Source organism: Ursus americanus, chromosome 16, assembly GCF_024610735.1.
Source record: "Ursus americanus isolate L20-20 chromosome 16, mUrsAme1.1.p, whole genome shotgun sequence".
NCBI lineage: Eukaryota > Metazoa > Chordata > Mammalia > Carnivora > Ursidae > Ursus > Ursus americanus.
In genome coordinates this window covers 29160434-29184652 of record NC_142142.1, presented here as the reverse complement: position 1 = coordinate 29184652, position 24219 = coordinate 29160434, and the positions used below count along the sequence as shown (strand labels likewise).

The 24219-nt window shown below is 41.0% G+C and overlaps 1 protein-coding gene and 1 long non-coding RNA gene across 3 annotated transcripts in view; both read right to left on the bottom strand.

Annotated features, from left to right (window-relative positions):
- The window catches only part of MAML2 (mastermind like transcriptional coactivator 2), a 331700-nt gene that overhangs the window by 240592 nt on the left and 66889 nt on the right, over positions 1 to 24219 (bottom strand). The gene's annotated exons all lie outside the window — the stretch shown is intronic.
- Positions 3005 to 24219, bottom strand: part of LOC148108788 (uncharacterized) — a 72324-nt gene continuing 51109 nt past the window's right edge. The window contains exon 2 of the long non-coding RNA XR_015726960.1: positions 3005 to 24219. This exon is cut by the window's right edge and continues 12013 nt beyond it. This is a non-coding gene — a long non-coding RNA (uncharacterized LOC148108788).

Genomic DNA, 24219 nt, shown 5'->3' with positions numbered 1-24219 from the left:
GGGAACCGGACCCCGCTTTGGGAACCGGACCCAGGGGCCGACTTCAGTGGCTTCTCCCTTTGCCTAAAAATCATGCTGTTTCTATAGAGAAATCTGGAGGAAATATAGAGAAATCTGGAGGAAAAAAAATCAGGACAACTCGGGGCTGTGCTGCCTAATGATCTCAACCCTATTTCAGATCTTTTAAAATATGATCACCCCTTTTAAGAGCCCCAGAGTCATGGGAGAGAATGCTCACGTAGGATTTATAAACGTTTAAAACTGGACAACATGGTGATGCTTTAGTAAGTCAGGGTGAAGCCTAAGAATGTTTTCATATCTAAACTATGCCTGTAATTCTGTAAGTAGATAAGGAAGCTTCCGGTTATTATACTCTTCACATTCTTATAGACAGAAGAGTTTGAGCTGTAATAATTAGAAAATTTCTGGTATTCCCGAATGTAGTACAATCAATACATTCATAATTTCTCCAGGTTGTAATTATTCACCCTTAATTTAAAAAAAAAATGGATCCTATATTAAAGCCATTTATTGTTACGTTAATAATAGTAATAACAACAGTTAAATTTCTGAGCATTCACTATGTACCAGTTGTGATGCAGGTTATTTACATGCATTATTTCATTTAACTCCCCAAACCCTACGTAGAGCTATGATTATGTACATTTGAAGAAACAGATTTAGATAATTTGCTGTAAGCCAGAGAGTTAGCAGGTAGCAAAGCTGTAACTGGTACCCAACACCTGGACTCTCAAAGAATACACACACTATTGAACCATCTACCCATCCGTCCATCCATCCATCCACCCACCCACCCACACATCCATCCATCCATCCACCCAATAAGGAAATGCCCATCATTTGGAAGACACGATCAAACAAATGAAATAAGTTGTACACACCCCCCAAAATTCTTTTAACGTCTACATCTATTTTATCCGATTGAAAGGTAAGGAACAGACAATATCTTAAAATGTCAGACATCAGATAATAACACTCACATACTGAATTGTAGAAACAATGAATAGCAGAAGAAGAAATAAAAAGTCAACGAAACTGTTAACAAGAAATTCAATGCTCTTTTGACATACAAAATATAACATTCAAGGTATTTCTCAAAAGACCAATTTTTCCTTGAATTTTCCAAATAATTTTCAAAAATACATTCGGGGAACATTTGGGAATAGCAAGTTTCCAAAACAAAACGTGCATAGTTAGATTAGTTCGCCAGTTTTACCATTTTTTGTTTCAGTGGAAAGTTCATTGGACAAATTAAAATTTCACCCTAGACAGGATGTGAGAATGTTTTTGTAAATCACAATTTACTGTATATTAATGCCATGTGAAAGCTGTCTTTCCCAAACAAGAACCCACATGAAACTTGGTTATTAAACCTCAAATAAACCCTTTTTACATACCTATAAGCCTCAAATTGAAATTACCTATAAATGGGTTTTTAGATTTCTTTTTATTTTAATTCCCAAGTATGGAGGGCAAAAGGTTACATCCTTTATATAAACTTCTGCTTTGGGCTAAAACCAATATATCCTCATTTTGAGGTTTCATCTGAAATGCCTCAAGTTGATTTACTTCAATGTGAGCTTGTATGGGCTATAAAATTGTGACTCAATTCAAGCTATTTCTGTATTCACCTGAATCACACTATTATGCTTAATTCTTTGCATTTCAGTGTTCAACAAAAAATATGAGGACTTATTATGTACCAGGTACTATGCTAGGCACTACAGAAGCCAAAGCACAAAAAGCATGGTCCCTATGCTGGAAGAAAGTTACAGACTCGGGAAAGAGAACAGGTGAATAGGTCTTAAGAATTGAGTTAGTGCCAAACAGGAAGCATAACTCAAATGTGTGGGACTCATAAGTAAGAGTGATCAATTCAGGGAAGGCCCTCTCCTCTACAAACCATCTCATTCATCCATTCAACAAATATTTGTTGGATTTTGAAGGATTAGGAGGTGTTTACAGGTAAGGAAGGCAGAAGAAACACCGGATGCGGAAGCACTACATTCCGAAAGGGATTCATGTTCAGGGATGTGGTTGAAGTATGTATAAAATTCGATAAACCACAAGTGATCAAGTGACTGATTCTGTCTGGGGTGCAAAGGAAGGCATCTGAGAAGACATAGGAGCTACCTCCTGAATGTACCCACAAATGCCCCTAGTACACTGAACATTTGGAAAAAGCCATCTGTGGTACGATACCGATTAAGCGCTCAATCCCTTTCACATCAAGTCAGTGAGAAATTCCTTCAGTGTTTCAGTAGAAGTCCTGATGAGTCGAATGTACCTAACTTCTTTGGGGAGGAACAATGAAGCGTTCCTTTACTCATTGTAGAGAGAACTCCGACTGTGCTCTTACTGTGGTATCACACCCGGGAATGTCGCTAGCCCATGGTGACTGATCAATGTGACATACAAGGTTTAAGTTCTGCTCTGAGGACACCAGTGAGGACATGCACCAAGTTTGTCAATTAAGAACAGAGAACCACCTCCCTTGGACCAGCAGTTCTCACAGACTCCTCACCCTGTCTCAATTGTTAATTCCAAGTGAAACAAGGACATGATTCATACCCCCAGTTGCTTTTCTTTTCATGTGTAGCATGATCAAAAGAATAATTATACAGAGAGGAATTCTGCAAAGACAAAAATTGCGTGTGATCCTCCTTACATAAGGACCTCAGTGTGCTGCTGGAAACCCTCTGATTTGTTCTGTTGACTGCCAGCTTTCAGGTTACAAGCAGGGAACAGAGAGCCCTCATTAACATCTTCCTAGGCTCCAACAAATAGGGAGGCAGTTCAACACACCCATTTAGTCTTGACAAGTACGTATCAGATTCAGAACATGCAAAAATAATAAACCTTAGTCAACAGTTCGATGATTTCTGAGCAAAGAGAGAGGTGGCACATACAGCTTGGTTCAAGACCCTAGAGAAAGTTTTAGGAGGACTTACTAAGAGAAGAATTCTGAGTCAGTTCAGTGGCCAAAAAAAAAAAAAAAACAAAAAAAGAAAGGAAAAGAAAAAGTCACTATGCTTTTAAACTCTTTCCACACACTGTTGCTTAACATCTCATACTCCCACCCCAACCCCCACACACAAAGCCTAGATCAGAAAGGGAAAAGGGCCTGTGGAATAAATAAATAAAATCTTTAAAAAAAAAAAAGAAAAGAAAGGGAAAAGGGCAAGTTTCCTATGGGGAAGGTTTAGCATGTTTTTACTGGATTGGCAGATTGGCTTCTGCTTTCCAATTAATTTCACCCCAGTTAAAACCAACTTTGTCCACACTGCAGATGCCCATGCCCCCGCACCCCCCGCTGTGCCTCACAGAACAGGAGGTGGCTGAAGAAAACCACGTTCTTGGGGTTGCTGGTCACCCTGTAAATTCTGCACCACTAACCTCAAGCAGACCATCAGCGCTGCCCCAATTCTAGTATGTTTTCTGGGTCCATTCACTCTGTCATCCTCCTTCATGACTATTTCCCACCTCTCCCTCTCTGCCTCATTCTTAGTCTAAATCACTGGATGGAAGTGATTCCTATTTCACTGAGAAAATAGAAGCCAACAGAAGAGAACTTCCTCAACCTCTTACCAACGCGTGCATGCACTTAACTGATTATTTATCCCCGCCCTCTCCAATATGGTAGTCACTAGTCACATGTGGCGGCCACTGATCACTTGAAATGTAGCTAGTCCGAGTTGAGAGGTCCTTTTTGTGTAAAATACACTGGATTTTGAAAATGTAGTGTAAAAACTGAATGCAAAATCTCAATAATTTTTTTCATATTTAATAGATGCGTTAGTGGTAATAATTTGTATATATTGGTTCAAATAGTCATGAAAATTATTTTCACCTGGTCCTTTTCCTTTTTTTTTAAACATGGCTACTAGAATTTAAAAATTACATATGTGGCTCACATTGTATTTGCTTTGGACAGTGCTGCTCTATTCTCTCCTATTACCATGAAGGAACTACCTATGTTGTTAGCTAAGACCGAGCCCCCCCCTCCCCACCCCTGCCGCTGTGCATTAGAACCCCTTCCTCCCTCCCACTCATAGCCCTCACTCCAGCAATTCTCACTGCTTTCTCCTTCTTCATCAATGTCCCCCCTCTAATTGGATCATTCCTATATGTATGCAGACATGCTGTTCTCTCATTTAAAAAGAAACAACTCTTGATGATACATCTCAATTTAATTACCACCTCATTTCTAACTTCTCAAAAACATTGTCTATACTCAGTCCACAATTTTTTGTGTCATCTCTTACGAATATACTTCAATCCCCACTCACTCCCCCAAAATGGCTCCTGTCAAGGCAGTATGTGCTGGAGCTAGCAGAAGCCAACTGTTAAATACTTAAGAATTTTGCAAGCTTTCCCTTAAACTACTAGTAGCATGAAATTGGCTATGATGGGAGTATTTACAACATGGAAATTGGTAGACACTACAAATCAAGAGAGCTAGTGCAACCGTCTAAGCACTGCTTGAAAGTTACCAATGGCCTCTACCAAACCTTATAATCCATTACCAGTCCTCAGCTTACCAAATTTTTTTGCAGCATTTGACACAGACAGACACTCCCTCCTCCTTAACTTTTCTTCACTTGCCTCTTGGGGCACCACCTTCTCCTACGTCTTCCCCCTCACTGGACACTTTCCCTGTCTCCTTTGCTAGCTCCACTTCATCTCTCTGACCTCTAAATATTGGAGAGTCTTAGCACTCAATCCAAACATCTCTTTTCTTAATCTATACTTCTTCTCTGGTGTTTTCAGTCTTATGGTCTTAAATACCCAAAGGTAGACTTTTAGGCCGGAACTTGCCCATGAATCCCAGCTTACTTATACCACTGCCTACCTGACATCTTCACTTGGATGGCTAATAGGTAAGTCAAACTTAACATGCTCAAAATGAAAATTTTGATTCTCTGTCTGCCCTTCTTTCCCTGTTCCCAAGCATGATATTCTAATAATATGCCCCAGCTCAATAAATGGCAGTTATATGGACCACACATATTGATTTACCCTTGGTTCCACTCTTTCTTTGATACCCCACATCCAGTGCATTGGCATTCCAATGGGTTCTAGCTTCAGAACATATCCTAGATTACTTAGAATAAGAGCAAATCTTTTGGGGCGCCTGGGTGGCACAGCGGTTAAGCGTCTGCCTTCGGCTCAGGGCGTGATCCCGGCGTTATGGGATCGAGCCCCACATCAGGCTCCTCTGCTATTAGCCTGCTTCTTCCTCTCCCACTCTCCCTGCTTGTGTTCCCTCTCTCGCTGGCTGTCTCTGTCTCTTGTCGAATAAATAAATAAAATCTTAAAAAAAAAAAAAAGAGCAAATCTTTCTAATGGTCTACAAAGCCCTACAATGTAGGGCTCTCTGTAGGCTCTCTAAACTCCTTCCCACCAATCTCCCTTAGATTACTCCTATCCAGCTAGAATATCTTTGTCAAAAAGGTGCTCCTGGCTCAGAGGCTTTATTATTGCTGTTCTCTCTGCCTGAGAACTCTGCTCCCAGATGGTTGTATGGCTCATTCCCTGACTTTCTGCAAGACCATTCTATATGAAATTAATCCCCTCCTTGGCACTTACCACCATATGATACACTATATTGTTACCTGTTTGTATGTTTATCATCTGCCTAACCTCAGCAGATTATTTTTGAGTGTTACACATCTAGCAACTGCACGAGGCACATACCAAAAGCTCAGTAAATGTTTGTTGAATGAATGCAGAACCTGATGTCACACTGCCAGCCTTGGATCATAAAGAAAGCTACTGTCATTTTCTGTTTTGTATGCAAGCACCAAGTGACAGACACATCTTAAATGGCAAAGTATTCTATTTCTCTACCAGGCTGCCTTTGCATACAGACCCAATAGTGAGCGAGGCCTTTTGGCCTAGACAAGCAACTAAATCTGACTCAATTCAGAATTAATAGTGATTCCGTTGGTGATAATGGTATTGCAAACTCTTTTCTTTTGATATTGCCTTTTTTAAAAGGGGGATTTTAGGGACGTCTTCATCTGTAAGCCCTTTCGATTTCAAACCTGGGGGATGTGCGGAAGAATTCTGATGGGAAGAACTGGAATTATCCCCCAGGACCATGACCCTGGTTGTTTTGTGGAATGGTGGAGTGGGGTGGAGGGAGGGTAGGGGACAGTGAAACATAGGCCAAAAGTTTTAACAGTAAAATCGTCTTTACAGATTACATACACATAACAAAGGTGATTTTCACCTGACGACTCCTCTTTCTCTTTGGCCATGGATTTGCCCAGATAACCAAGGCTGAAGTTGCCCCACGAAAACCGTGTCCCCCAAACTCCTACCTCTCCTTAGCAAACTAAAGGTGGTGGGGGACAGGTGGGACTCAATCTTTTCAACCCCACCATCCCCAGGATTTTCACAAGGGGAATGTGTTTCCCATGGCTCTGTAGCTAGAGTTCAAAACACATATTGTGATTCATACACGGTGACTGGCTCTATAGTACTGGTGTTTTTTCTTCCAGATACTGGAATAATTAGATAGGCCTAATTTTAATGATCTCTCATAACATTATATTTATGGGAAAGTGTATTATGAGATCTAAATTGCTTCATAACTGAATTTTTTGGAACATAAATAATTTATGAATTGGAAAATGCCTGTAATTATTATTAATTGGGTTTCTCGTCAGGTCTAGAGGCCAAGTATGTTTCAACCATCTATGGTGGTGAAAAACAATCAGCAGTGAATATCTCTTTGATTTATGGGGTATTAGAGGTTCTATCCACAGTTGAAAATGTTAGAGAAGCATCAGTGGAAAAAAATAAGCCTACGAATAAGGACCAAACAAACCATTTAAGCCCCAGATAGTATAGCTAGAACTCTCCTAGATGTATGGCCTGACTACTATCCATTCTGTCCTATATCTTTTGACCCATAAGTGTGTTTTATGTTGTTGGGGAATATGTGTTTCTCTCTCTTATTACACACACACACACATGCAGAGATACACACAGTAGATAAGTCAATCAAAATTTATTGAATACTGAAAATGTACTACACACATTGGGTTGAGTTCTTTAAATAATGTGATAGTTAATAGCACCCTCCTACCTATGTATGAAGTATTTATATGCATCATATGTGATCCCCACAAATATGAAAGCAAACCCTTATGTAATTGTTTTACCTTTTACCTTAACTCCTTTAAGAGATACAACAGCTCTAAGAAGCAGGTACTAGCACCTTCTCCACCTTTCTGTGAGGCAGTTGAGGCACAGAGCAGGTGTGAGACCTGCCTGAGGTCATATCAGCTGTAAACAGTACAGCAAGCAGTGTGGTGTTGGTCATGTCCCTAGTCAACCAAAGCTTGCTACCTTTTTCACAGTGGACTATGAACCAAGTGCCTCCATTACCTCCGTTTTCCTGGTGAAGAACTATGGGTCGTCCCTTGCACAATGTTGCTTGGGACTCAGGTGGGACCCAATCCCAGGATGCTGATGTCAAAGCCTGGGTTCTGACACTGCCACAACTTACACCTTGTCTCTCTCTTGAAATTAACACTCAGTTCCTCCAAGTCTCCTGGTGTGCCTCCAAGCAAAGAAATGCCCAAGCCTCTGCCTCTAGTACATACTTCACATAGGAAAGAGACTCACACAAAGAGTAAATTTGCATCATAAGTGAAGATGAGCAAAAACAAAAAACAAAAACAAAAAACCCCACCAACACCAGAGCTTCCCTTTGTTTCTGAGAAAAGGCCAAGGAAAACTGACTTTGATTTTCTAAATCTTTCTTTGATTTACTCTGCTAGGGGAAAATCAATGCTAAAATAACCACCGAAAGCCACCCGAGATGTGCTGATCTAACATGACAAATGCCAAGGAATTTAGACATGAAATTGATCTTGGAATCTAAGCTCCCCTTCTAACTCCAACAGAAGAGAGATCACGAAATCCACATGGAGCAGAATCCGTCACACCTAGACTATGGGGCTTGTCATTTACTAAAAGCAGACAGGCATCTCCAGCGCGATTTTGTTTACCAAGCAGCTAAGGTGGTTACTTCTGTACTCAAGCGAGGGCCGCCTCTTTATGGCATCGATTACTGGGATTTTTGCTGGGAGTACACAGAAACCGGCCACCCAAATGTGTCTAAAATCTTCCGGGGTTCATTTAATACCTTTCTCTTGTTTGAGAAGGAAAACCTGGGATGCAAACCCCACGTCTCAAGAAAAGGTAAAGCCGTTCCAGCATGTGTTTCGAGTGATTTATATTTTCTGACAATAGAAAGGTAAATTCTCATGCAGGATTTATGGCCCCATTCTCAGCCATCTGAGCTCTGTTTATTTCACCCTGTCTCACCACTCAGAGAATTACAATTAGATGGAAACACCTCACGTCAAAGCATCTAATAGCTCCGGCATGGGACAGTGTGACTGCGGCAAATACTTTTCTCTATGAAAATCACCAAAGCTTACGGGTAGTCACTGTGTTCCCCTCTCATTATGACATAGCTAAGTAAGAGATGATCAACTCTTTAACAAGGCATGTAGGAATAAATACAACAAGCTGGAAGAATCATTAAAACTTTTTTTTTAAAGATAAGAACTTGTGTGGGACTTCTGAAGGAATTTTGATAGTTCCTTTTACGATCATTTTAAAATACACAGGGAAAATGCCTTTGAAGTGAAATAGTGGCAAATCTACATACAAAAACAAAAATAGCCATCTGAGACTTTCACTCAAGATAAAGTTCTACTAACTCTATGCAAATAGTAATAGCACTTTCTAGAAAGAGTTCTAAAGTAAGTCACACACACAAACCTCAGTAGCAGCACAAAACATCCTTTGTTGCCGGACGTGAGAAAAACACACTCGCTTCTAAAAAAAGCCATAGGAAGGAAGTGGAAGAACCTCAGGGGCGAGTGGGAGTGCGAAAGGAATGCTATAGCTCTTTTTTTTTTTTAAACACGTAAGCTTGCTGTCGCCTTTAACAGCAGGGCAGGAGTTCAAGTAGGTGAAGCACAATCTTTGCATTGCTTTTTTCCTATCCTGTAGGTGCGCTGTCAGTCAAATAGATGTAAAATAGATAAAGGCCTGTGGGTATTCGGCATTCAATTGCCCCAAGTGAAAAAGATTCTTTAAAAAAAAAATCAAAGAAACTCAAAACACCTGCATGAGATTCTAACTTCGCACATCTCAAAACAACTTAGACTGCCAAAAGAAGAACGAAAAGAAAAGCCAGCCGAGAGCAAAGACAGGTCTAGGTGAAGCATTGTGCCGAAATTCTGCAGGGTAACAAACGGGCTCTTTCTGATAGAGGATAAACTGAAGGCTCTTTTGAAAACACAAATATGATCACACTGCCTCCCTGCTTAAAAGCCTTTAATACCCTCTCATTGTACTAAGGATAAACACAAATTATCAATATGATTTACGAAGCTCTTCATGTCCCGGTTGCTGCATGTCTGTCGAGCATAATGTCAGAGCTCACACCAATCAGACACTTACGTTCCAGGCACAAGAAATGCTGAAGACTCCTATTGTCCCCATTTTTCAGATGAGGAACTAGAGAAGCTGAGGTAGTTGATAAGATCAGAAAGCTAGAGAGTGATTGTGTCAGACACTGTTTATGGAGGAAATCAGGACACATTTCCAAACCCCTCTCACTGGGCTGTCTGTATTAGCAGAGATGGAAAATTCACTTCCTCACTCTCCTGCTTTCCTTACCGTTTGGGTTGTGTTCTGATCAATGACGTGCAGGCCGGAGTTCACCAGCTGACTTCTGAGCTTTAAGCTTTTCTGATGAAAAACCTGGCATTACACATCTCTCCCCTTCTTCCTGCCTCCAATGGGCCATCATGCCTGGGACCACTTTGAGACTCAGAGACGGTGAAACAGCAAACTCAGAATGCAGAGCAGAAGATGAAAAGAGCCCAGCACCCCGCAAAAACCCTACACTGCCTCTTTTCACCCTTTCCGTTTTGTGGAGACAATATGTTATGCTCTATATATTAACCTCGCTAAGGCAGGCTTTCTGTTACTTGGAGCCAAAGGTATTCATGACTGACACAGCTGTGAGACCAAGGATTCCAACTAGGAAATCTGATTCCAGAGCCCAGGAGCCTAACCCCGTTCCTTCCTGCTTCACTCTGCCCTGGGCTCTCTTGGCTTTGGCCACACCAACCCCTAAGTTCCTCAAAACCACCATGTTTCTACCTGCCCCCAAACCTTTGCTCTTTCCTCTGCCTGGAGGAATCCCTACTTATCCTTCAGACCTCAGCTGAAACAGCACCTCCTCAGGGAAGCCCTTCCCCATTTTTTTTCATCTTTCAGACAAACTCAGGTCCCCTAAACCTGTAGAAAGCTGTACGTGTCCTCTGTAGCACTTACTGCCATTACAAATAAACAAGTATGTAATGCATCTTGCCAAGCGACGTGGTAGGCTCACGAGGTCAGAAACTATGTTTTGATTGTACACCGTAGGTAGTCAATAAATATTTATTAAACGAATGACTGAAGCAGGCATTCGTCACCCTAATTCTTGAGCTAGACAGATGGAGATAGGAAGTCACTCATCTTACACATCTGCAACCTGAGAAGCACATCAGGCTGGAATACATCTTGTCTGACTCTATTAACTGCCATAAATATCTCAACAGAAAGGAAGGATGCAAACAGAGAGGTCCAGAGGCTGAGAGTGAAGACAGAGCAGATCCCAGTAAGAAAGAAAGTCCCAAGGCATTGGCAATCCCAGACTTAGAAAAGCACTCCAAGAAGAAAACAGTGTGTGTCAGGATGGGAGCTACCAATGAAAGCTGGGATTACCTTGCAAAAATACAATTTTCAGCAGGCCAAATATAGACATAATATCATATTTTCTGTGATCCCAAGTTTCGCGTTCAGCATTCTGGGAGGCTTTTCTGTGGGAAAATGTTTCCAATTTTATAGTGGAGTTGTAGGAAAATGTTTCAATTTATATAAACTTTGTTTTATTGCCAAATTTCCTGTAGCCTGTCTACTCCATTAAGCAAGAGATAGCTGGTTTGTATCATCTTTCCAAAATTCCTTGTGCTTTTAGAATGCTCTCTTGTCACCCTGCAACTGATCTTTTTATATTTGCTCCTCCATTCTGCTGTAAATTCTTGAAGGTAGGAATCTTGTGTTGTATTTAATTTTGGACTTTTAACAGAGTACCGTGCTGGCACAGAATACAAACTCACTATATCTTGTTATTATAATGAATAAACAAAATGCATAGGCATGTTATGCATTTTGTAAATACCCGTCAAATTGAATTTTTGATACATGACTTGGAATTGTTTCTCTTTCAAGGTATTTGTACAGCCAGTATAATTACAGAGCCCACAATCCAACAAAGTCTTCATTACGGAGAAACACTAGAAGAGTCTTTGCGTTTTCAAGACAATATGAATTGAAATGGCACCTCCTTTTTATCATGTGCATATTTCAAGTGTTAGATAACTCAAAACTTTGATGAAAAGAAAACCCCACGCTATTTCTCTGTTCACCAGTCCTGACCATCCTTTGTGTTCTCTCTTCACCCTGTATCCGGGAGGTCTGAGGAAAAGGAGAAGTCAAGGGAAGGCAAGGGAAGAAGGGAAGGAGAGACAGATGGAACAGGAAAGACCGCCAGTAACAGAAAGGAAAACAATGGGTCTGGATGTAGAGCACAGGGCGGGGATTGGAATAACAATGGGAGATACACAGAATGGAAGTCGATTTCCTCTCATTTTCTCCAGGCTCTAATTTCTCATCTCTGATAAAAGTGTCTGCATATTTGTTGGGGTGCCTGGGTGGCTCAGTCGGTTAAGCATCTGCCTTCAGCTCAGGTCATGATCTCAGGGTCATGAGATCAAGCCCCATGTCTGGCTCCCTGCTCTGTGGGGAGTGTCTCTCTCTTTCTCTCCCTCTGCCCCTCCCCCACCCCACCCCCACTTGTGCACACGCACCCGCTGGCTCTCTCAAATAAATAAATAAAAATCTTTTAAAAATGTATGCACATTTGTCTCTTTGATCCTAATTTCATAACTCCATTTTCATAACTTTTTTTTACAGAAAATTAACCTAGAACCGAGTGTCTTTAATTTTGACAACACGGAGCTTGTGGTTTTTAACATCTTTTGTTCCCGTTCCTTAAAACCATCAGCTCACTGCAGAGTAGGGCAGTACCGAGCCCGTAGGAACACTCTCAATGGTTGATAAATACAATCCATTTTCACACTTACAGAAAGTGAAACTTCAGTAGCGCACATCGTAATCCGCCTACTTCGTAAATATCCGTGTTTTCACGTGCATATTGCACCAATCAAACACATGTGGGTACGAACTCAGTTACCTGTAGACATGTGAATGGAATCCAGTCCTGACATGGGATAGAACCATGACAAAAAGCACACGAATGGCAAGAAAAAAATTTTTGTTTCAAATATATGGATTGTGTTTTTGAGTGTCTTGAAAAAGAATGAAACTGAAAGAGGCAGCTTTGAAGAAACTTGCACGTGTTTGAAACCCACATCCTGTTGTTATCCACGGCCCTGGCACGGAGAAGCTGGGAGGTGAACATTCTCATTAGGGTCCCATTAGCTCTGATTTGCAGAGGCCTCCTCTGAAGAGCGAAGTCGTGTTCACTGTCATCCCCTCCACATGGCTGGGCCGCGGACCAGGCACCACCACTGACCAGCATCATTTACTGAGCAAACATCTGAGCCCAAGAATACAGTGGTCTAATCTGCTGAGCTTAGAACTGAAATTTAAAAGATTCTCTATATGCTTCATTCCGGCCACTATCAGGAGATTCTAAATCACCCATGAGCTGAGGCCCATTTGCCCAGGGCCTAAAAAAGATCATAACAATAATGAGAGGCCTAATGGGAGTCAGCCAGTGGGAATAACAGCAACATGGTCTACTCAGACTTTTGTTCCTTCCTACTTATTTATTTGGTTGAAATGCGTGTGTTTTTGCTTCAGGCAGATGTTGGTATCTTAGCCTTTTGTACAGGAAGCTGTAGAAGGAGGGAAGGATGACTGGTAGGAAATGGGAGGAGGGCTTGCTGGGTGGGAGCAAAGAATATTTTATGGGCCAAATGGCATTTTCTGTTGGCCCAGTGATTTTTTTTTTTTTAAACTATTTGTAACTCTGTTCAGAACACTTTCAAAGGGTGAAAACAATCCCAATGACCTTATGGTCCAAATAATTGCAGTGTTGTTTTAAACTTGTATCTTGAAGTTCCCCCTTTATGTTACTCTACTTAACAACCACAGACTCTTCCTAACGGCTACCCACATGTCTTTTTAATTTTCTAAGAGGAGACCAGGCCCCTTCAAGATGTTCCACCAACTCAGCCCTGTTTCCCTCAGATGTTTCTCCTTTTTCTTCTTCTGAAAAGCATGTGTTGATAGACTACAGGGAATTAAGATTTATTTTTTAGACAGTGTTTTCCCCTGCAACTGTAAGTCAGCCTCACTCGGAAGGGGAGCCGGGGCAAATGATTCTAATGCACTTTGCTCCAACGCTTCCATCTCAATAACCCTTTAAAATGAAAACTGTAGAGAGTGAAGTGAAAAACTTGTCTCCATCTGGAAGCGTTTACACGCAGAAGTGTCTTTAACTTCAGTTGTTTGTCTAGAATTTCCATTTATGAACCGACTTGCCCTTCTCCTTTGGGTATGCCCAAGACAACTGTTTGCAAAATCCATTTTATGCAACAATCTAGAGGCTCCTTCAAACTCAATCAGGCTGGAAAGGCTGACCATGACTCATAAGATTCCCCCGACACACACAGAGAAGTCAGAAGTCAAGGAGAGAGCCAAACTCTGATGCCAAGGGGAGCTGCCAGCTTACCTGACAAGTCCGTGTATTGTCATCAAACCAGTTTCCTGCTTGGGAGACCTTGACTCCTCTCAGTAAAGGTGTCAGCACCTCTTTTCCTGAACAATTTCAATGTGAAGGACAGGGCCTCGGTCTGACAGAAGGTGTCTTTAATCTTTTTATGGTTCAATATAAAGGTGACTTGAAGAAAAAGCCTTAGGATGTGCTTTCAAGATCCTGACTTCGGATTTTTTTTTTTTTAAGAACATCAGTCTGCCATGTTCAGAACATTCTTTTAAAGAAGCAGGGAGGAAGGGTCACTGGACATCCACAGGGAAAGATTATACAACAGAACACTCTAACCTAGGACACCTGTGCCATGTTCCTGTCAGCTGAGGACTCCCTGACATGCAGCTTCTGACTGCGGGAATGCCTGGGCCTGTGGTCACTCTGTGTGGTGTGTGGGGAGAGGGCAGTAAAGTAACAAAGAGTTCAGAAGGATGGTGGTAGAAGAAAAGAAAAAAGAGTGGCAGACACTCTTTCACACCACCTTTTCTCAACCCCTTCTCCTTCACCCATCCCTTCCTTCCACTTTGACCACCAATGTGACACCTGCAGTTTGAGACCACGAGAATGAGGACAAGAGAATGACAGAGATACTGACCCTGAGCCATGATATTATTGAATTACTAAACTAATACCAGCAATGACCTATCTCCAGAAACACAGTGATGTGAGGGAAAAAAAAATCTCTATTTGTTTCAAACACTGTTAGTCATTTATAGTCCCCCTCCCCCCAATTCCTAGTTGATTTGGCACGGGAGGCAGATCAAACAAGAAGCTATTTATTCTTAGAAAGCTGTTTTGGGGAGAGGGCAGTTTTGAAACACCCAAGCAAAACTGAATATCCTTCAGAAGGTAAAACTAATTTAGCATATCCCGGAGCCTCATAATTTATTTCCAATTTTATGCCTGCAACAACTTAGCATCATGACTCCATCCACTGTTTCATGACATTGATTTAAATGAAGGACAAGACATATCATATTGTCATAGTCATACAACTGCTTCTGTTAACTGTTTGCATTTATGTTTATATAAGTCTGTAACCTTATTTTTCTGTGTAAAGCAAAGGTATCAGCTAACAGGGAACTTGGCTCACCCTCGGACCTCTCTATAATACTGAACTATTGTCAGAGAATGTTAAAAGAAATACAACATAATGAATGGGAAGAGCAAAATAACCTTGCTTCGCGACTAGAGAGCTCTGTGAAATCGTACAACAGACTTCAACCCCCTGAGACTCACCTTGCTCATCTGTGAAATAAAGAGTAGCATTAGGTCACTCCTTCAGCTTTATGTTCAAAAAAGCTGATTGTCAGCAACCAAGTTGCCTAATCAGGCAATTTTAGAATTCTTTTTGTCACCAACATGTTATATGTCACGTTTCCAATCTCTCACCATGAACAAAAATTTTAACATTTACATTTGAGAGGGTCAGTATTCATAAAAACCAATGGCATTCTCCTTCCTCCTGGCTCATTAGTCTCTATGTCAGTGTTTTCAAAAGGTGATCTGAAGTCCTTGCATCTTGCTGGTCCCACCCAAGGTCTACAGAACCAGAATATCTGGGGACGGAACCCAGAAATACCCACTTTTCACAAGCATCCTGGAACATCGGGCATTCACTGAAGTTTGAGCACCACTGATATGAAAGTAAGTGTCACTCCAACTGACACTTGAGCTTATTAAAGTTATATCGAGGGTCTTAAAGATAAAACAGAGTTCAGTCACAAATTCAATTGTCTACTTTTCTGAAGGCACTGATTTAAAGTAACTTTTAGTGTACGCAGAGATGGATTTAACCTTCAATTAGCATGATCTGACGCATAAATAAAGTTCACAGAAATCAAGGTGAAAACACATCCCCCAGGCTTTTGATTACTGCTCATTTTGCTTCCTCTTGTTTATCCCTGCTGGTCACCATTTGTTTTTATTGTTTTAAACTTAATCCATTTTTTCATCCTTATTTTAATGCTCTGTCTCACCTGTCACCCAAGAAATGACAAGTTTTTAGATCTACTAGTTGCAAGGGCCATATTAGAATATCACCATCCTGGATATCACCATCCTGCATTTTCTGGCTTCTTTTCCATCCTGCCAGCCATTGATAAACCAAAGAATTTGTTTATTTTGCATCTATGTGCTTATTGATCTCTGTTTGGCTAGGTTTGATAGTAATCATTACACTCTTATCTGGTAGTAAACTGCTTCCCTAGGAGTTAAGAAAAAAAAAAAGTTTAGGAATTTCTACTGTAGTTTCTGTATCTGATCGCGTTGAGTATACACAGTATTGTAATATCTACATAAACAATTTCCTTCTTGAGTACTTAATTCAGCCTCAGATAGTTGTACTGTTACTTCTTTAATCCCCTGGAATTTATTCAGCTTTTACTACCTGTCAGTAAAAATGGTCTCCAAAATACCGCGTCTAATGCAGGTATGTTTTAAATGTACTTCCTATGGCTGCTAAAAGTAGGAACCAGATCCATAAGACAGAACAACGTGGTTTGTTAATGTTTCAAAGCCAATAAGCCATTTAAAAGGTGAAATAAAACAAATCAAACTAGCACACTGAATCAAAAAAAAAAAAAGGTTAAAGCCATAATTCCAACGATTTAACAGCAATCTTAGTCATTGTTATTTCATCACAATAATATGTTCAGCATTTCTAAACTGTTTCTCAATCAAAAAATGTTGGTGCATCTCGCAAAAAATCAAACTATTAGTGAATCATACACAGCACCTTAAAAGGAAGTCCGACGCCCATTGTGAAAGACGAGGGCCTCAGAGGGAGATGACCCCGCAATGCTGACATGCATTCACCCCAAGGGAGAGCTGAGATGCTTGAGAAGGAAAGGGAAGGCAGAATGCGGTCCTGACCTTTGACCCCCCCAGCACAAAGACTGTACTTTGTACTTGGGCTCTGCAGGTGTGGAGGGAGCCTGAGATGGCCACGGGACGCCTTTGAATAGTCAAAGTAGTTGGTCTCATTAAAAGAGCACCCAATTTGGAGTCAAGAGAACTGAAAATATGTCCGGTGATCTTTCTTTATCAGTTGTATAACTCTGAACATGCCACAATCTCCCTGAGCCTGTTCACACCCTCATAAAATACATGTAACAAATACCTCCTTCTTGGGGGCTTTTGTGAGGAGAAATTGAATTACTGTCTGGAAATTCCTCTGAAATAAGTGTTGGTTACAGTGATCACTCATACAAGGAGTCTCACGAGACCCTATACCCCGAGCCATGACCAAGCACGTCTGAGCATCTCCCGCACGGGCTGTCAGCCTGCATTGGCCCACATTTGCCTCAGCAACTGTTCATCCCCAGGTAAACTGGCTGCAGGTTCCATGCCTGGTCGCCAGCCTCAATACAGTCCCCTCACAAACCAAGATGTTGCAGAACTGGTGACAGGGCACAAAGTCCATCATTCCTACCCCTACCTCAGTTCACTCTCTGGAAACTCTGACGCTTGCATGCTGCTGGAGTAAAAAAAAAATGACCTCCCAACCAATACTTACCTCTGCAGGAATGTGCAGTGGAACAGACTGAGGCAAAAATAAGTCATTCGAACACAATATGCAACAGTGTGTACAAATATGCTTGATGGCTGAACTTGAGTTCTTTCTGATTGTTAACATGTCCCGTTCTTTTGTGCCACCCACACAAAAATGTGTTCTATTAAGAGCCAGGTTCTATTCCTGACCCACTTAGTCACACTGGGCAAGCCGTTTTAATTTCCCTCAGCTTTATTTTCTCTGTCTTGGAATCTCTCCTCATCTACTCTACCTTCCTGAAGTTTCAAGTTATATCTTAAAAGCTAATAAAGGAGGGTCTGCGCATTATGCGTTAGAAAGCATTTCCGTGCAAAGCATTTCAGTCCATGCCAACAGAGAAAAAAGCGGGAGCCCTTTCTTGGCCTCGGTGCTGGGAAGAGGAGGGGAGAGTTAGTAGAGGGGCAGAAAGTGTGATGGAAAAACAATACCTTTTCCCCACGAATCACTCCTGCAAGTGGTGTAGTCTTTCAAGGGAATGACTAGATAGGGCTTTGGAGGTAGCTGCCCACTACTGAAGTCTGCGCAGTGGAAGCCCCCGTTCAAGAGAAAAGGACCAGACAGCTCAGCAGGAAAGACTGTGTCCCTCCTCGGTCTGTATGCAGCTGGGCTTTAAGAAGATGACAGTCTCTAAAGAACAAAGACTGGTGTCATTCTGAGCTTCCCTGACAAAGTGAAATGGACCACATCTCTTTCTAATTAATTATATCTCAAAATAGTGTAAAAGGTTCAAATGCTGACTTGACCTCAAGGATAGAAGCCAAATACTGATTGAGATATTAAACGTGGGTGTTCAGTGGCAGGTTGCACTTTTTCTACATTTCCTGGGTGACACTAGGCTTACACTCTTCTTTGGTTAGGGGTGTTCCAACAGACATGCCTCAGTGAGCACCACACTTGTGAAGGTAAGAGTGAGGCCCCTCTGTGATGCAATCTTCAAGGCATATAAATTCAGAAATATTTGAGGTTTATTACACTATAATCTTCTCGAAAAGTAAATCTCCCATTCAGCATATCACATATTATTTCACATAGCTGGTCCACAAGTAATTTTTAAGAGAATGAATGAATGGCCATGCAGCCTTCTGAGGAAAGGTGTAACATTTCTTTCTTTTCTCTCCTTTTTTTCTTAAAGATTTTATTTATTTGAGAGAGCATGAGTAAGCATGAGCAGGGAGAAAGAGGCAGAGGGAGAGAGAAAAGGAGAGGCAGGTTCCCCGTTGAGCAGAAAGCCTGACGTGGGGCTTGATCCCACCACCTGGCAGGTGCTTAACCAACTGAGCCACCCAGGGGCCACATTCCTCATGTACAGTTAGTATGTGCAGAAAACCGAGGAGAAACAGGCAGAAGAATTCTTTGCAGATATGATAGATTCATCAGCTACTTGGACTTTTAGGGAAAATACATGGTATTTAAAGAGAATGGTGGAATTCCAATGATGGCATCAGGGTTGAGCTGATCTCAAGCACAGAAAAGCATTCTAATGGAGAATGAGCTGGTTTAAATAAGCCCAAAGACAATAAAAAAAATTATGTCTCCATTAAATGAAATGTCTGTCCCACATATTAAGATTGTGGCACAAAGAGACAAAGGAGAGGAAATATATGATTATATGTGCTTAATTCAGCCAACACAAACACTGCCTATCCATTTCAACACAATGTGGACTTGCTCAGTTTCCAGCTAGGAGAAGAAGAGAAAAAAGCATCAGAGAAAAAGAAAAAAAAGAAAAAAAAAACCAAAACCGCTTTCTTAACAGTTCCTCCAAGGCAACAAGAAAGTGAAACTTAATTAAACAGGTGAAATGTAATTACCTACTGCTGACCGCAGTGGTGCTCCTTGGCGCTTGGTCTTCAAGGTGTGTTATTAACTGCCCTGTGCCGCCCGGAGGTAGGAACAGAGCCTCCGCGTAGGGGTAACCATTGGCAGGCAGCAAGACCTGTTCTGTCCCCCCTGCAGGGACTCATCCTGCAAGTGGCTGGTTTCAGCCAGGCACACTCCAACCTGGGACTGTGAGTTGTGCCTACCTCTGACGGGGCTGTCCCTCAAGCATGGTAGGAGGTACCGGTGGAGAAGCCCAATCTTGGGGGTTGTTTTTTGTTTTGTTTTGTTTTGTTTTTACACCTCTCAGGGCCTCACTGTGCTTGCTCATTCAGGCCATTTGTTATTTTTATGCACTGTTTGCAACAACTCAGCCCTTCTTCCTATAGGAAGAGACTTTCAACCTGTGGCACGTGTTGAAGCCATCTGAAATGTGATTTCATAGTGACTCTGGAAACATGAAGGCGGCTTTCTCTTACTGACAGGCACATACATCTAAAACTAGGAGGATACCACTCCTGCTCTCTAGGATTTCTGTAGTTATTATGAAAGTTGATGCCATGATGGTATCTGGATATCTTTATCTAATTTTCCATTTCCCCTTCTACCAGAGCAGCATTAAGCATACACCTTAAAAAGTCAGTAAATGTATTTTCTCCCTTACAGCTTCTAAGAAACAAACACTTGAAAAATCAAAAACTTGACTTTGGAGGAAGATTAGCATGTAAATAAAGCAAATGGTGGTCGCCTTGAATGAATGTGTATTTGGATTGGGCTAAATCTCTGAAAATTCAGAAACAGACATCAAAAAGTTAGGAATCAATACAATGTTGGCATCATAATCCACTTCATTCGTGTACCATGCTAATGACTCAGCCATTTTATTGGAGCTGCTAATTAGAGGAATTCAAAGATGCACAAACTGCTTTCAGAAATTTGAAGTCACCTGTTATTGAAGATGATTAAGAAAAAATCACTGGATGAATTTGTGGTGGGGATTTTGCAGCTCACGCTAGGTTTCCTTCCAGGTCTTTCCCGACGTAAGAGTCTACAATTGTGTGAATGTGGTGAGGCTGCTAGGACATCCAGGCACATGAATCATCATGTATGCATTTGCTTCAGGTCTCTGTTCAGCCTAAACGACTCTCTTATGCCATAAGCATGGCTGCTGCTAAAGGGACCAAGGTTAACGATCTCCTGTTTCTACTCACTTTAGCAGACTCTGGTAGATAAATGTAACCCATCAAGAAGCTCTTGTTTTTCTTCATGTTTGCCTGAAACGTATTCTTCATCTGGCTTCTAATCAGTTCTCCTCTTTCACTTGCCTCTCCTAGTCTCCGTTTGGGGGTTCGTCCCTATCTCCTTGACCTTTGGATGTCAGGAGTCCCAGACCTCAGTCCACAGACCCCTCATTGAGCCTCATAGCTTTAAATATTGTCTTGGATTCTAGTCACTGACAACTGTCAAATTTGTATCTCTAACCCAGACATCTCCAAAGTCATACATCCAAATGATATCTCTTCTTAGATGTCTAAGATTTAACATGTCCAAAACTGAGCTCCTAATCTTTTCCCTAAAACTTGATCTTTCATAGTGTCTCCTGGTAAACAGTGTCCCATCCTTCTAGTTGCTCCAGTGAAAGGAGTTGGCATCGTTTTTTAAGATTTTATTTTTAAGTAATCTCTACACCCAATGTGGGGCTTGAACCCACAATCCCGAGATCAAGAGTCACATGCTCCACGGCCTGAGCCAGTGAGGCGCCCCATGACTTGGCACCATAGCTAATTCCTCCTTCCCACCTCATATCCAACCCATCAAAAGTACAGTCGTCTCCACCAGGTATCCAGAATCCAACAAATAGCACCACTTCTGCCACTACCAGTCTTTTCCAAGACACCGTCCTTTCTTATTTGGATTAATGTGAAAATCTCCTATACTATCTCCTTTTTCTGCCCTTTCTCTCTTCAGTCTTTTTAAAACACAAGACCCAGAATGATCCATTAAAACCAAAGTCAGACTAACACTGACTTTGCTCTGCTTAACACTCCAATGAGTTCCCATCTCATGCAGAACAAAAGCAAAAGTCCTTATGATGGTCTACAAGGTCCTATGCAATCTGCCTCCTACTTCCTCTCCTAGACCTTGAATAACTGACTTGACATAAATTCCGATTTCTCTTTCCCCTGCTCACAGACATACTGACCACCTTGCCATTTATTCTTCGAACATGCAGGATGCTCCTGTCTCAGACCCCCTCCCCTTTGCATAACCTGCCTGGAATTCTCCTCTACCTGATATCCGCATGGCACTCTCCCAGACCACCATCAGGTCCTTGATCAAATGCCACCTTCTCAGCGAGGCTTCTCTGACCTTTCTATTTAAAATTGACCCTGTCTTTGCCTTATTTTTATTCTACAGCACTTGCCACCATCTAGCATTCTACTTATTTTACTTTTGTTTATTTTCTTTTTCCCCAATAGAATGTACGCTTCATGAGAGCAAGGATTTTTGTTTACTCTGTGCCTACTACAGTGCCTGGCACATAGCAGGAGCTCAATAAATACTTGTTGAATGAGCTGATTGAGCCACCATCTAAATACTCTTGAGCTACACATCTAGATACGACCCTTCTCTTCCATATTAAAAGTCTTCCGTAATTTCACGAAAGGTATCCACCTTACACGGGTCAGAATTCTCAGACATTTTTAAAAATGTGCATGGTCAACCACCAGAACCTAAAGTTTTTTTAAAAAACGGGTCAGATTATGAACTGAAAGTAAAAAAAAAAAAAAAAAAAAAAAATCATGTATTTAAATACCTTCCCGGCAAAATCTTGGAAGAAGCCCACCAGATTTAGATACCATGTACCTGGCTATGCTGCTTTTGCAAAGACTGAAAACATAAGGAAGCTGTCTGGAAGTCAGCAAACAGCAGTATTTGGCCTTAAACTGATTTAACACACACAAAAATGGCACTGTGCCTTTGGAGACCTGGAATGCGGCATTACAGGTTTTCTCCAAAACAGCTTCATTTATTTAACATTACTCTGACCCTTTAACTTCTAACTTGCTACACAATTAAGCTATTTAAGCCTTCAACTTAGCTCTCTTTGTGCTGCAATCTGGGTCTAAGTGAAGGAAAAACAACCCTACACCTTACTGTTTTGCTGAAATTTGTTCTGTCCCATGAAGATGTTTGTATATGCAAATGTTAGCACCACATCTGATTAGCATAGCATTGTATCGCTGAGACTATTTCTATTTCACTCTTCCATTCAGTAAACATTTATTCAGCCTTTACTATGTGTATCAGGCATACAGAGGCAGGTTATTGTTTTTCCCTTGCCTGTTTCAACGCAAAAAGTTGCTCTGTAGCGCTGATGGCAGGAAAGTTTGTTACCATAGAAACAAGAGGACAGTCACAATCAAACCTGGCATCAAGTTGCATTGAAAGTATGGTGCCGCTTTTGACAGCAATGAAAAACAATCTGAATGCCGTACTGTTTATAAATCAAGGTAATAATCTTGTCTCTCTTGCATGGCCTTTCTTACTTTCTCAAAGAGACTGTAAATGGTTTTGGAAGAATAGTTTATTTACCTCTTGAAAAGTTAAAAAGAAAAGTCTGACTTAGATTAAAAGGGACAGAATTAACTGGGTTTCATCAATATTTGACTTGGGAAAAACTACGCTAGCCCAAAACAGCAATTTCATGCAAATGAAAGTAATTTACTTTCATATATTTACACAAACGATTGTTAATTTTGGAAAGTATTTTACTTCTTCTGAAGCTTGCATCTCTACCCCTTTGTTTATCTTATTTATATTTTTTTCCCTTCTATTGCAAATTATTCTCCATCGTGCTAAAAAAGAAAAAGAAAAACAAACACTGGATTTAGGGGTAAAAGATCTAAATTTGAGTCCAGGTTATTCTATGGAATAGCTCTGTGGGTTAGGGAAAGCTACTTTGCGACTGTGAGACTCTCTTTTCTCAGCTGCAAATTGGGGTGATACTCCTGCAGATTACACTGCGGTCTAAATAAGTCCTGGGCTGCCTGGTACCTAAAAAGCAAGGAGCTCTAAAGTCGCTGTATTAAATCTGTGACATAAAGCCAGATGCTTGCCTTTGCCAGGCCTTCACCTCTCATGTATAAAATGAAAAACTTTTAGTCTACTAAATTCTTAGCACTGTTGTGGGAGTCAAATCCTTATGTTTACATTTTTATACTATTAATCCATGCTCGTTATGAGACAGTATCATTCTATTGTCCTGTCTCCTTTCTTTGCTGCAATCTTTCTTGGTATTTTCATTTAGTCTCAGTTCTCTTTCTAAGCGTTTCTCACTTTTTCCTCTACAGATCTCTTTACTTATAGTTCTCTCTACTACTGTTTTCCTGTTGTTAGACTTTTATTTCTCTGTTATTAACCATAAAATGTTAGTGCACTTCTTATATTTTTCCTTGTTCTTTATAATCATGTATATATTTCTATAGTGAATTTTTAAAGATTTTATTTACTTATTTGAGAGAGAGGGGAGGAGCAGAGAGAAAGGAAGAAGGACAAGCAGACTCCCCGCTGAGCAGGGATCCTGACCACAGGGGCTCAATCCCAGGACCCTGGGATCACGACCTGAGTTGAAGGCAGATACTTAACCAACTGAGCCATCCAAGTGCCCCTCTATTGTGAACTTTTTTTTAAAGTCAGAAATAGTAAATCAGGTCACCTATCAATGAAACATACTTCTAATGAAAAGGACAGCAAATGTGGAATTCCATGGGAAAAATTAAAACGTAATTTGGAACAGAAGCTGCAAAAGACCTATAGCTCATAAGGCTGTTCTTTTTCACATTTTTCTATTTTCAATTTGTTAGAAAGATACATTCTTCTTGTAAATATCCAAATAATACCAAAAAAAGAGTAAATATCACCTGCATCCAACCACCTAGAG